Source organism: Belonocnema kinseyi, chromosome 2 (genome assembly GCF_010883055.1).
Source record: "Belonocnema kinseyi isolate 2016_QV_RU_SX_M_011 chromosome 2, B_treatae_v1, whole genome shotgun sequence".
NCBI classification, from domain to species: Eukaryota; Metazoa; Arthropoda; class Insecta; order Hymenoptera; family Cynipidae; genus Belonocnema; species Belonocnema kinseyi.
Window position 1 is genome coordinate 160,384,364 of NC_046658.1, and position 12,098 is coordinate 160,396,461.

General features: G+C 27.9%; 1 long non-coding RNA gene across 1 annotated transcript; it reads right to left on the reverse strand.

Annotated features, from left to right (window-relative positions):
* Positions 1-5,342: 5,342 nt before the first annotated feature.
* On the reverse strand, positions 5,343-8,059 carry LOC117167545. The gene is made up of 2 exons (XR_004466406.1): positions 7,836-8,059; positions 5,343-5,631 (listed from the first exon to the last, which is right to left on the reverse strand). It is a non-coding gene; the product is annotated as an uncharacterized LOC117167545 (long non-coding RNA).
* Between the last annotated feature and the right edge of the window lie 4,039 nt (positions 8,060-12,098).

Below are 12,098 nucleotides of genomic sequence, written 5' to 3' on the forward strand. Positions count from 1 at the left end.
TTCAAATGTTGTGATTTTTTGACCTATTTCTTTGCCAATGCTATCAGAAACAGCAACGAAAACGCATGGGGGTTTCGTTGCTGTTTATGCCTGCTTGGCATTTTTCCTTGATAAAGGTGCTATTTTGTCCAAATTTGATTATTAGATTCTTGGATTTATTTGCAGGAATTCTGCACATTAGCTTTTTTTTTAAATTATGACAATCATTCGCAAATTGCAGTATTTGCTGAACGAGTGTTGTTATTAAGAATTCTTGTTTTTAATGTGTACATTTTATTTAAAATATTATTATTTTCTTCAAATTCAACAATATTCTTCAAGAATTTGTCTTTTTTTATTGGAAATTAATTTTTTTTTTATTAGAAAGTACATTATTTTCGTGAAATTAAAGATATTTTATCAAAAAGTCATCTGTTAGGTTTCGGTTAAGAATTCCAATTTTTGGATGAAAAATTCATCTTTTGTTATAAAATTAATATTTTTGAGTGAAAAATTCATCTATCTTATTTGAAATTGCAGCTTTTTAAAATAAGATTTAAACATTTTGTTTCAAAATTTGATCATTTTGTTAAAGATTCATCTTCTGAGGTAGCAAATTGAACTTTTTAGTAAAAATTGAACTTTTTTGTTGTAAATTCACCTATTTTTCTTAAAAGTTTAACAAATCGGTTAGAAATGAAATTTTTTGATTGCAAATTGATTTTTTAAAAATTAATCTTGGTTAAAAAATTATCTTTTTTGTTAAAAATCGATGTTTTCATGCTTAAAAGTTAAATGTTTTTCTAATGATTTGCTTTGATAATTAGAAAACAAAACTCTTTAGTGGAATATTCCATTTTTTTGTTAAAAATTTAACACTTGGGTTATAAATTTATTCATTTTTTTTTAATTGTACTACATGTTTTGCTAAAGTACTTTTGGATTGAAAATAAAACTGTTTGGTTCAAGTTCAAGTATTTTGTTGAATATTCGTCTCTTTTTCCTTTAGTGTTTTTTTGCTTGTTTTCTCGATTCAATGTGAACTCAATTAAAGAAAAAAATTGAGAAATCAATTATTTTTGGTTAAGAAGTGTACTATTATTTTTTTTTCAATTCATCGTTCATTTCGTTCGGAGTTCTAGTATTTGTGTGTTACATCCTGAAAATAAAACCAAGAATCTAACGATCAAATTTCGATAACCACCAAAAAACGTTTCTATTGAAATTTGAAAAAAGATAAAAATTTTTTCCTGAAAAAAAAGGAAAAAAATGTCTCCTTTTGGACAAAAATAAAAAAGAGGAAATAAAAACGAGAAGGCAATCAACTAAATTCCCTTCCCTCTCTTTTTTCTATTTCTTTTCTTTTTATTATTATCACATCACAATTTAAAAAAATTTCTAAAAAAAAATCAAAAACTTTTCGGCACTCATACAGCACCATTATCATGGCAAAAAACAAGCAGGAAGTCACAGCAACGAAACTACTATGCTTTTTCGTTGCTGTTCCTGCCTGTTTGACAAAACCACGATCCTGTCTTCCGGTTTCAGGAAGAGAGCATTGTGGTTTTGTTGCCGAAACGTTGGTGATTATCTTTTGCAATATTTTTTTAATTGTAATTTGATAATAGTAAAAATAAAAATGATAAAAATGGGGATTTCGTTGATTTTAAATTTAATTTTAATCTTATTTAAATTTCTTTAAGATTACTTTTTTACGAATAGGTTGATTTTTTACCAGAAGTTGACTTTTCAGCAAAACGCTTGTTACGATCATTTAACGATAACCTGCCATTTCTTAAAAACTGCGAAGAAGCTTTTTTAAAATGCAGTATTTTCCGGACGAGCAACAACCAAAAAGATGACTTTTTATGCAAATATTTCCATTTTAAACAAAATAATTGAATTTTTAACCAAACAGAAAAACTTTTAAAGACAAAAAATAAATTTTGATCCCAAAATATAATAATAGACTTTTTGAATGAAAGAATGAACTTTCAATGAAAAAAGAATAAATTTTAAGGGAAACTGTTGAATTTCAACAAAATAATACAAATATCAACCAAATACGAGAAATTTTAAGGAAAAAACGTCAATTTTTATTACAAAATATAATAATAGACTTTTCAAATAAAAAGAATTAACTTTCAATAAAAATTTTTTAAAATTGTTTAAACTATTTTTTTGTTAACTTTCATTAATTATTATGTCAGTAGGTGAAAAAGGACAAAAAGGTAAAAATTGCCGAAAACCCGCAACTATCAGACATTGCTATACATGAAGATAGTCATAGACAATAATAATTTATTTAAAAAATTATTTTTGCTAGATATAATGGATTATTAAGTCACGTTTGATGAAAAATATACAAACAGTTGAAAATTTCAGAACTAACCGCAATATTCTATCAATTAGTCTCAAAGAATATTATTAACAATGGTAATAAATATTTAAAAGAATTATTTTTGTTAACTTGAATTCATTATTACTTCACTTCTATTAAAAATTAGACAAAAGCCCGAAATTTCAGAAAAAAAACGTCAACTTTCTAGCATTATTCAAATATACTATTATTATTAATAAATAGTTTAAACAATTAATTTTCTTGATTCTATTTAATTACTTAACTTATGTTAATTGAAAATTTGACTAAATTGCATTTTTTATACTGCAATTTCGTAGAACTACAAAAATATAAATTATGAACAATAATAGTGATTTTTTTAAACAGTCGCTTTTGTTAACATTGATGAACTATTATTTCCCTCTAATTGAAAATTGGACAACAAGTGGACGATTTTTGAAAATACCGCGTCAGTTTAACTCCATTTTTTGAGAAAAATGCTGAAAACAATATTAAATTGTCTAAACAATTTATGTGAATATCTAGTTATCAGTATCAAATTGTATTTTATGTATCAGAAACAACTGTCATTAAAAAAGCCGCAAAAAGTCATAATTAGCATCACAGAACTCATTTTTTCACTTATGGGGGTTAACAAAAAATTTAAAAAGTGTAAATCACTTCTCAGAAGACTTATTCCTGGCAAAAAAATTAATTTTGTGAAGCGTCAGAAAATTTATCATGCCAAAACTTTCGTTAATGTATATTATAATGTGCGTATTTATAAAATTCAAGGAATTCATGGGATTTAAGAAATTCGTGAAATTCACAAAATTCACGGAATTCGCATTATTTACAAAATTCACGGAATTTATATAACGCACGGAATTCAAATAAGAAAATTCACGGAATTTACGAAATTCAAGAAAATCAGGAAATCCACGAAATTTACGGAATTCACAGAATCCAAAAAATTCACGGAAATCAAGGAATTGACAGAATTCAAAGAATTCACGTAACTCAAGAAATTCATAATAGTTAAGAAATTTACGAATTTAGTGGACTTCACGAAGTTCATGGAATTTGGGAATTCATGGAATTTACGAAATCGGAAATTCACAAAAATGCTGGAAGTCACAGAATTATTTGGATACACGGACTTCTTAGAACCTCCGACAATTTTCTGGAATTATTTAAATTCCGTGAATTACTTATATTCTGTGAATTTCTTCGAATTCGTGAATTCCACGAATTACATCAATTCGAAAAATTCCGCAAATTCCATGATTTACGCGAATTTCTTGAATTTCATAAATTCCGCTAATTCCTTAAATTCCATCTATTCCTTGAACTCCATTAATTTCGCAAATTGTCTAAATAACCTAAGTTCTGTGATTACTGTTAATTCCTTGAATTCCTTGAATTCCACGAGTTCCTTAAAATCGATAAATTAAACTTATTCCGTGAATTCCGCACATTCCTTAATTCCATGAATTCTTTGAATTCTTTCGATTTTATCAATTCAACACAAACGAAAAGATATATATGTATATATGCACATGTGTATTTATGTGTGTGTGCATATAAATATGTGTGCATACTTATTCGGAATTGACAAAATCCCAAAAATTGTCGAAATCAAGGAATTGACAGAATTTCATAAATCCACAGGACTCAATAAATTCATAATATTTCAGAAATTTGCGAAATTAAAAAACTCCACAGAGTTGATCAAATTTAAACATTCATGGAATTTATGAAATTCACAGAAATTCTGGAAGTCGCTGAATGTATGGAATACACGGAATTCATAGAAATTACGGAATGCATGGATTTCGAGTAATCCATGGAAATTACGGAATGCATGGATTTTACGGAATGCACAGAATTAATGCAATTCACGGAATTTAACTAATTCGCGAAATTCAAGAAAATCGTGATATTCATGGAATTTACGAAATTCAAAAAAACCGTAGTATTCAATGGAATTTACGAAATTCAAGAAAATCATGAAATTCGAGGAATTTATAAAATGCAATGAAATCACGAAATTCCCGCAATGCGTGGAATTCATGGGCTCCCACGAAGTCCCTGAATTCCTTAAATTCTATGAATTACTTGAATTCCGTGAATTTCTTCGATTCTATGAATTTTGCGAACTCCATGAACGCCATGAATTATGAAAATTCTTTGAATTACGCAAATTCCATGAATCACGCGAATTTATTGGCTTCCATAAATTCCGATAATTTTTCAAATTCCACCAAGTCCTTGATTTTCATGAATTCCACAAATTTTCTGAATTATCTCAATTCAGTAATTGCTGTTAATCCCGTGAATTGCTTGAATTCCACGAATTCCGTAAAGTCCATAAATTAAGCGTATTCCGTGAGTTCCGTAAATTCCTTAATTCCATGAATTCCATGAATCACATGAATTCCGTTCATTCTTTGAACGTTGGGAATTCCATGAATTCCGCAAATTCCTTGAATTCTATGAATTCAGCTAATTTCTCGAATGCAATGCATACAGCAAATTTATTGGATTTCGTGAACTCCTTCATTTCCATGATTTTCGCGACTTCAGCGAATTCCATGAATTTATTGAATTCCAACCTCTACGTGAATCCCGTAAATTCCCTGAATTAATTAATTCTGTGATTAAATTCAATTCCGCGAGTTTCTCGAATACCATGAATTTGGTGAATTTAATTAATTCCTTGAATCCCATTATGTCTGCGAATTCCGCCTCTTCGTGAATTCCTTTATTCTTATGAATTCCGTGAATGTCATGAATTCCGTGAATTTCTTGAATTGGATGAATTTCGTAAATTTCAGGCATTCGGTGAATTTCTTATCTTCCATTAATTCCGTGCTTTCCTTGTGCGACATTTTCGTCTTCTAACCGATCTAACACTTGTATTGGAATGCTGGACGGTAATTTCACGATTTATGACACTTACAATACATGTATTGCAATTTCGCCATTCGAATACATTGGGATAGGTAAAAAAATCACTACATTTTGATGTTTTATTTGGCCATTTTTTATTTTCTTTAATGATTTAATAATCATTTTAGTATGTGTTAGTAATTCATATTTATCAGTTACTTTCCAGGATTATAGTAACACCGCCCTTGTGCCCAAGAGGGGTCATTTTTCTGACAATGCATGCCCCCACAACAACTGCCTTGTTGACCATTAGGTCCAGTGCATGGACTGTCAAATCCGTTACAAGCCATGGCACTATAAATTAGTGCCAATGCCACAAACAGGGTTAACATTGATTTTTTAGATAGCATTTTCTTTATCTGAAAAAGAAAATAAAGAATACAATTTTGATAGATTTCACAATTTACAACTCCAAGGAGACGGGAAGTAAAGTATTAGAAGGGAAATTGGAGTAGGGGAAATAGAAGTAATAGAAAATAAGTTTGTAGACGCAAGGTGACTTTTTTTAAAAAGCCAGTTTTTTTGGCTTCAATTAGATAATTAAAAAAGCTCAAACTTTTTCCTAAGGGGTAAAAAGATACGAAATTTTACATCTAGATATAGTTTCTAAAAATTAAAATCCGACAATGGTTTTGAAAGCTTCTAGGGGCCTTCCCACTCCTATCGGAATAAATTTATGTGTCCTTATTCCATCCGGCAGGTCAGTTGTTTTGTTAAATATTGCTTATTGTGAATATATGATTAATTAAATTAACCCATGTAGAAATTCCAATTTTGATCTGATCGGGGCCAGATCGGGCTGAATTTGGCCCAAATCAGACTATCTAGATGGGGCCAGGCTCGAAATGAAACCCGATGCCCGATCGAAGCCCAAGCGCTGCGCCCAGAGATAACCATGCCTGGCCCCGATCGGGCCCATATTAATTTATTTTTCTTATTCTTAATTAAAAGGGATTCTTAAATAAAATAATATTATAATCAAATATATCACCTGCTTAGCTAAAATTTGAGAATATAAACATCAGGTTATCTTAAAAGATCGCGATATGAAAAAATTGGAGTATGTCAGACACTTTTTTTTTGAGCAAACGGAAAAAGTCAAACGACGCAATATAACAGCCAGCATTTGTGAATGATAAACCATTTAAGTATTTTGCAATATATTTTTGGTTTTAATTTCTAAATTGAAGTTGCTTTCAATTTCTATATTTAATTTAATTGTGGAAATTTATTTTGAAATTAGCGGATTATAATATCGCACTGGCTCTTTAAGTTATTTTTACAAAAGCGAATATAAATAAGAAGGTTGTATTTACATTCCAATTGTATCAAATCACCTAAAGTACGTGAAAATAAATATGTTTATGACATCATTGTTGATCTAATTCGTTTTCACATTCAACAAATGAAATATTAATTTTGCTACTTTTCTTATAAATAAATAACCTCATTTCGAGGTTAGGTTTTATCTTAACATTCTTAATAAATTTACACGTAATTCCGGAATATTTTGAAGTATACAATACCTACGCACTCGTCTTGTGCTCACTTTTGGCATTTTTTCCCACTTATTTTGTCACTTTTACAAATAATAATTGAAATATTTTTGACGCTTGACACTTTACATTGAAACTTGAGCGATTTGGAGTCAACCCACTTTAGTCCCCGAAATTAATGGAGCGCCATCTACTGGCAAGCTTGGCTGTTAAGCCGGGGTCTAGAGGGGGCCAAATTTAACAACCACAAAATTGTGTGCCCGATCTGGCCCAAAACGGAAATGAGGCAAACATTTGGCAATTTTTGCACGGGAATCTTGTGAAAAAATTATTTTTGGCCCAATTTTATTTAAAATTATGTGTACCGTAAGACATAAAGGAAAATCTATGATTTAAAATTCATAAACATTGTGGGTTGAAGAACGGAATGATTTGGTAACAAATAATTATACCATGTGTATTTTACTTTTGCAGATATTACCTATATTGAGTTATAGAAGATAAAAATATTTAGCAGCAATCAAAATTTAACTCACTTTGAATATATACATATATACATATTTATATATACATACATATATATATATATATATATATATATATATATGAATAATAAAAAACCTTTCTTTTGTGTGCATAAAATCAATCAAACAGAAAAATCAAAAGTAACGAAAAATAAAACATTAAAAGATTAAAACTTTAATAAAGAAGTCATTGATGAGATAAAATAATTATTTATCGACACTTTTATATTTAACGGTACGCATCCATGAATATTATTAAAGATAGAAGAAAAAATATATTTATTTAGAACACTCTATCTGGTTAAAAGTTTAATTATTTGGTAAACAATTTATTTAATTGGATTAAAATGCAACAATTTGGTTAAAATTACACTTTATGATTAAAAATTCAAATGTTTTGTTGAAAAATCGTCTTTTTGTATAGAAAATTTTAAAAATTTGACTGAATATTAATCTTTTTGGGCAAAAATTTAATTTTTTTTGTTAAACATTAAATTTTTTAAAGCAATTTAAAGTGTATAAATATGTCTGATCTTGACTTACGTCGTAGGTGCGACCACAGTAGTACTTTTTATACAAGTTGATGATCTGACGTCCTGGCTAGACTGTTCTGAATCGTATGAATTGTTGTTGTCGATGCTTCCTTTTAAATATCGCAAATGTGCATCATTTTGAGGAAAATTTACAATTTCCTTATTTGAGTACTGAATGAAAAATTCTGTATCAGTTGATTACCTCACGCGATTTTCCAACAATTTCCACCACCTCTCCCATCATTTTCATGAATTTTCCGTCTCATTCATTGTCGTGCAATATTCTGTATTTGAAGAGTAAGCGTAATAAAGGTGATTAATCCATTCCAGATGATTCCTCAATAATGAGACACATGTTGCATTTTAAATATACTAAGAATAAAAGAAATCTAAATAGTATCAAACAGACTCGAATGGAAATCATTTTACTGAAAAAAATGAAAAATTGTTTTCTTGGACGCAAATGAAAATTTGGATAAATCAAACAATTTTTGTTTGATTCCCCGAATTATGATTGACGAAATAAAAGTTATTTGTTGATACAAAAAAAAAATTAGTTAGGTCAATCAAAGATATTTTGTTCTCCATAAGTACTATAACCAACAAGACTTTTGGAAAGTTTAACCACACTGAAAGAAATAATTTGACGGTACACGCATAATTCTGGTTATTCTAACCATAATGTATTGCTCGCTCAACTACAGCGATACGGTTTGCGTATTTTACCCATACCATAATTGTGTTTTAAATAATTAGCTGAATTTTTATATTTTTCAATTATGATATCATTCAGTTCAGAATGCGTAATTCGAAAATCTTTTACTTTAAAAATGTTCTATTTTAATTTTTAATTCATTTAGATATGTTTGAAATAGATGGTTTAGGATTAAAAAAACAAAACATTTTTAGTCTATAAAATGTGAATATAAATTAATTAATAATTTTTTAATTGAACTGTACTTTAAGTATTAAAAAGTACATAATAATTGATTTTACAAGATGATTCCGAATCAGTTCATAATTTTAAAATTTGCAGATTTAATCTTTAAAAATTAAATAGTTTAACTTTGAAAGTCTTATTAGTTAGACAAATGTAAACACCCGATTGAAACTTTATGAACTATTTTAATTTTAAAGTAATTTTAAAGTAATATATTCGTAATTAAAGGCTTTAATTAAATTACAAATATTGTTTCAGTTTAAAATATTCCATTCTTAAACCATTTAATTTGACATTTTTTAATTAGGAAAATGAACAATTATCTAATATTTAGAGATATCTGACTGTCAATTTAAAATTTCTAATTACAAATGAAATACACAAAACTAAAAAAAATTAAACTTTGAACGTAACAGTTTTAATTACACTATTTAAAAAAATTAAATTTTTTGTTTAAATTTTTGAATTGATATGTATAAATAACCATTTAACACCTACTTTCCTTAGAAAAAATTCGAGTAAGTTAGCTTCTTAAATTAAACGTTAAATTATTTTTATTTCAAATACCTTAAAAATCCTTAAAACACTTTGAAATTTTATTTCAAAATCTTGAAAAATCATAATGTTCTTTTACGTTGTTCAAATTTTAAATTATTTTTGAAACTTTTTAAGAACTTCTGAATTTCTTTTAAAATGATTCACATTTTTCCTAAATCTTCTTAAAAAATTAGGCAAAATAAAAAAAAATGCTTAAAATTGTCCACATTCATTTTTCATAGTTTCGTCAATCTTTCTCAATCTTTTTAAACATTCTTTTAAATTAATTTAAAAATTAAAAATCATTTTCAATTTCTCTACGAATCTTAAGGAAATCGGTTTTATTCTTTTAAAGCCCTTCACAATTCTTAAAACAAATTAAAATTTCTTAAATAGTGTAATTAAAGTTTTAACATTCAAAGTTTAGTTTTTTGGTTAGTTTTGTGTTTTTGATTTGTAATTAAGGATTATTAAATGAAAGTCAGATATTTCTAAATATTTGATAATTGTCATTTTTCCTAATTGAAAAATTTCAAATTGAATGGTTTAAAAATGCAATATTTGAAACGGAAACAATATTTGAAATTTAATTAAAGCCTTAAATTACGAATATATTATTTTAAAGTTATTTTAAAATTAAAAATAGTTTATAAAATTTAAAAATGTTTAATTCTAAAATTATGAACTGATTCCGAATCGTATTGTAAAATCCATTATTATTTACTGCTTAATACTTAAAGTACAGTTCAATTTAAAAATTAATAATTAATTTATACTCACATTTTATCGACTAAAAATGTTTGTTTTTTTAAATCCTAAACCATCTATTTGAAAAATTTCTAATTTTTTATTTTTTAAGTCTTTAAAACTGCTTTTCAAGATTCTTTAAATAAAAATGTACGCTTAAAAATTAAAATAGAACATTTTTTAAATGAAAGATTTTCGAATTACGTATTCTAAACTGAATGATATCATGATTAAAAAATATAAGAATTAAGCTAATTATTATTTTCTAAAAATCTGTAAAATTCCCGGTCAAAAAATAAATTCACTTTAATTTTCGCCTAAAGCCTCGCGGCTAGCCTAGCTTCAAGTATAAACAAAAAATCTAAAATATAACATACAGCTATGCTTTAAAATTACTTAAAATATCTTAAAGTCATTCAAAATATCTTGAAATCTTATAAATATTTTGAAATCTTTTGAAATTCATTTATAAACTTCAAACATTTTTAAATTAAATAACTCCCTTCAAATACCTTAAAACTACTGAAAACCTGTGTAAATACTTTAACATATTTTTAACTTACATAAAGATCCTTAAACATTTTCGAATTTTTTTAAAATCATTTAAAATTCTTTGTAATATTTTTAATTCCTTTACCGACCTATTAAACCATATAAAATTAATTAGAATGCTACAAGATCCCTTAAAATTCTGTTAAACTATTTTGAAATTCATTAAAATGATTTTAAATACTTGAAAATATTTGGTAATTAGACAATAATGAATAAAATTGTTTGAAATTTCTTGGCATTTTTTAAAATCACTTTAAATAATTTGGAATCTTTAAAAACTTTTTGGAGCGCAAAGGGAAAGTTAAAAATGTCCCAAAATATTAGTGAAGATTTAGGGATATTTCGGAATATTTTGGAATATTAAAAATATTTAAGATTATTAAGAATATCAAGAATACCTAGAATATTCGGAAATATTGAAATAATACGTGTCTGGGAATATTTTGTGAATGTGTCAGGAATGTTGGAGTGATCGCCCCTCGTCATATCGAATTATATTGGTTTAAATGATATCACATTTTGACGCAACAATTTTTTATTTTAAGTACATGTTACATTTAACTCTTTCGTATATATTTATACCGACAGACCACCTCACAGAGATGTCTTCTATTCACCAAAAGTGTTCATATTTTAAGATTAATAAGATAATCGAAAGCATAGATAGGGCAACATGGGAGGACCGTGTAAAAAACAAAGATTTAGAGGGCGCCTGGACAATGTTACGGGATATCCTTGTTAGATGCGCGATCGAAGTGTGTGGTACCGCAGTTGTAGGAAGAATGTCCGGTGATGCGTGGTGGAATGATGAAATTCAGGCTGCCCAAAAAGCAAAAAGAGAAGCGTACAAGAGATCTTTGAACATCGCAGGTCTTAGCAATGATGAAATAAGTAGACGTAGAAATGATTATAGACGCAAAAACAGGATACTTAAACGGTTAGTTAAAGAAAGTAAAGATACAATTAGAGCAGAAGAAGAGATAAAAATACAAAACGACTTTGAAGGAAGCAGGAAACTACTTTATAAAAAAATGAAAGGAAACAAAAGTACAGAAATTGTCAACATGAGAAATAGTAGGGGGGAAATGGTATATGATGCAGATGGAATACTAGAGGCTTTCAGAGACTATTTTAGGAGACAATTCGGAGATGAAGCTATAGGACACCATAACTGCGATGTTGAACACGACGCGATGGAAAACTCAATTGAAAAAGTCTGTGTAACTGAGGTTTGGGATATAATTAAGAACTTGAAAAACGGTAAGGCTGCCGGGGTAGACGGTATTAATGCTGAAATGCTTAAACACGGTGGCGCGTGCATACCGCATAGACTGTGCGAATCGATAAATTTACGTTTCGAGATCGGAGACGTCCCAGACGATTGGAAAAAAGCGATTATCGTACCAATATACAACAGAAAGGGAGATAAAAGCGAGTGCAATAATTACAGGAGGGATTAGCTTATTAAGCACTGTAAGTAAAATATATTCAAAAATA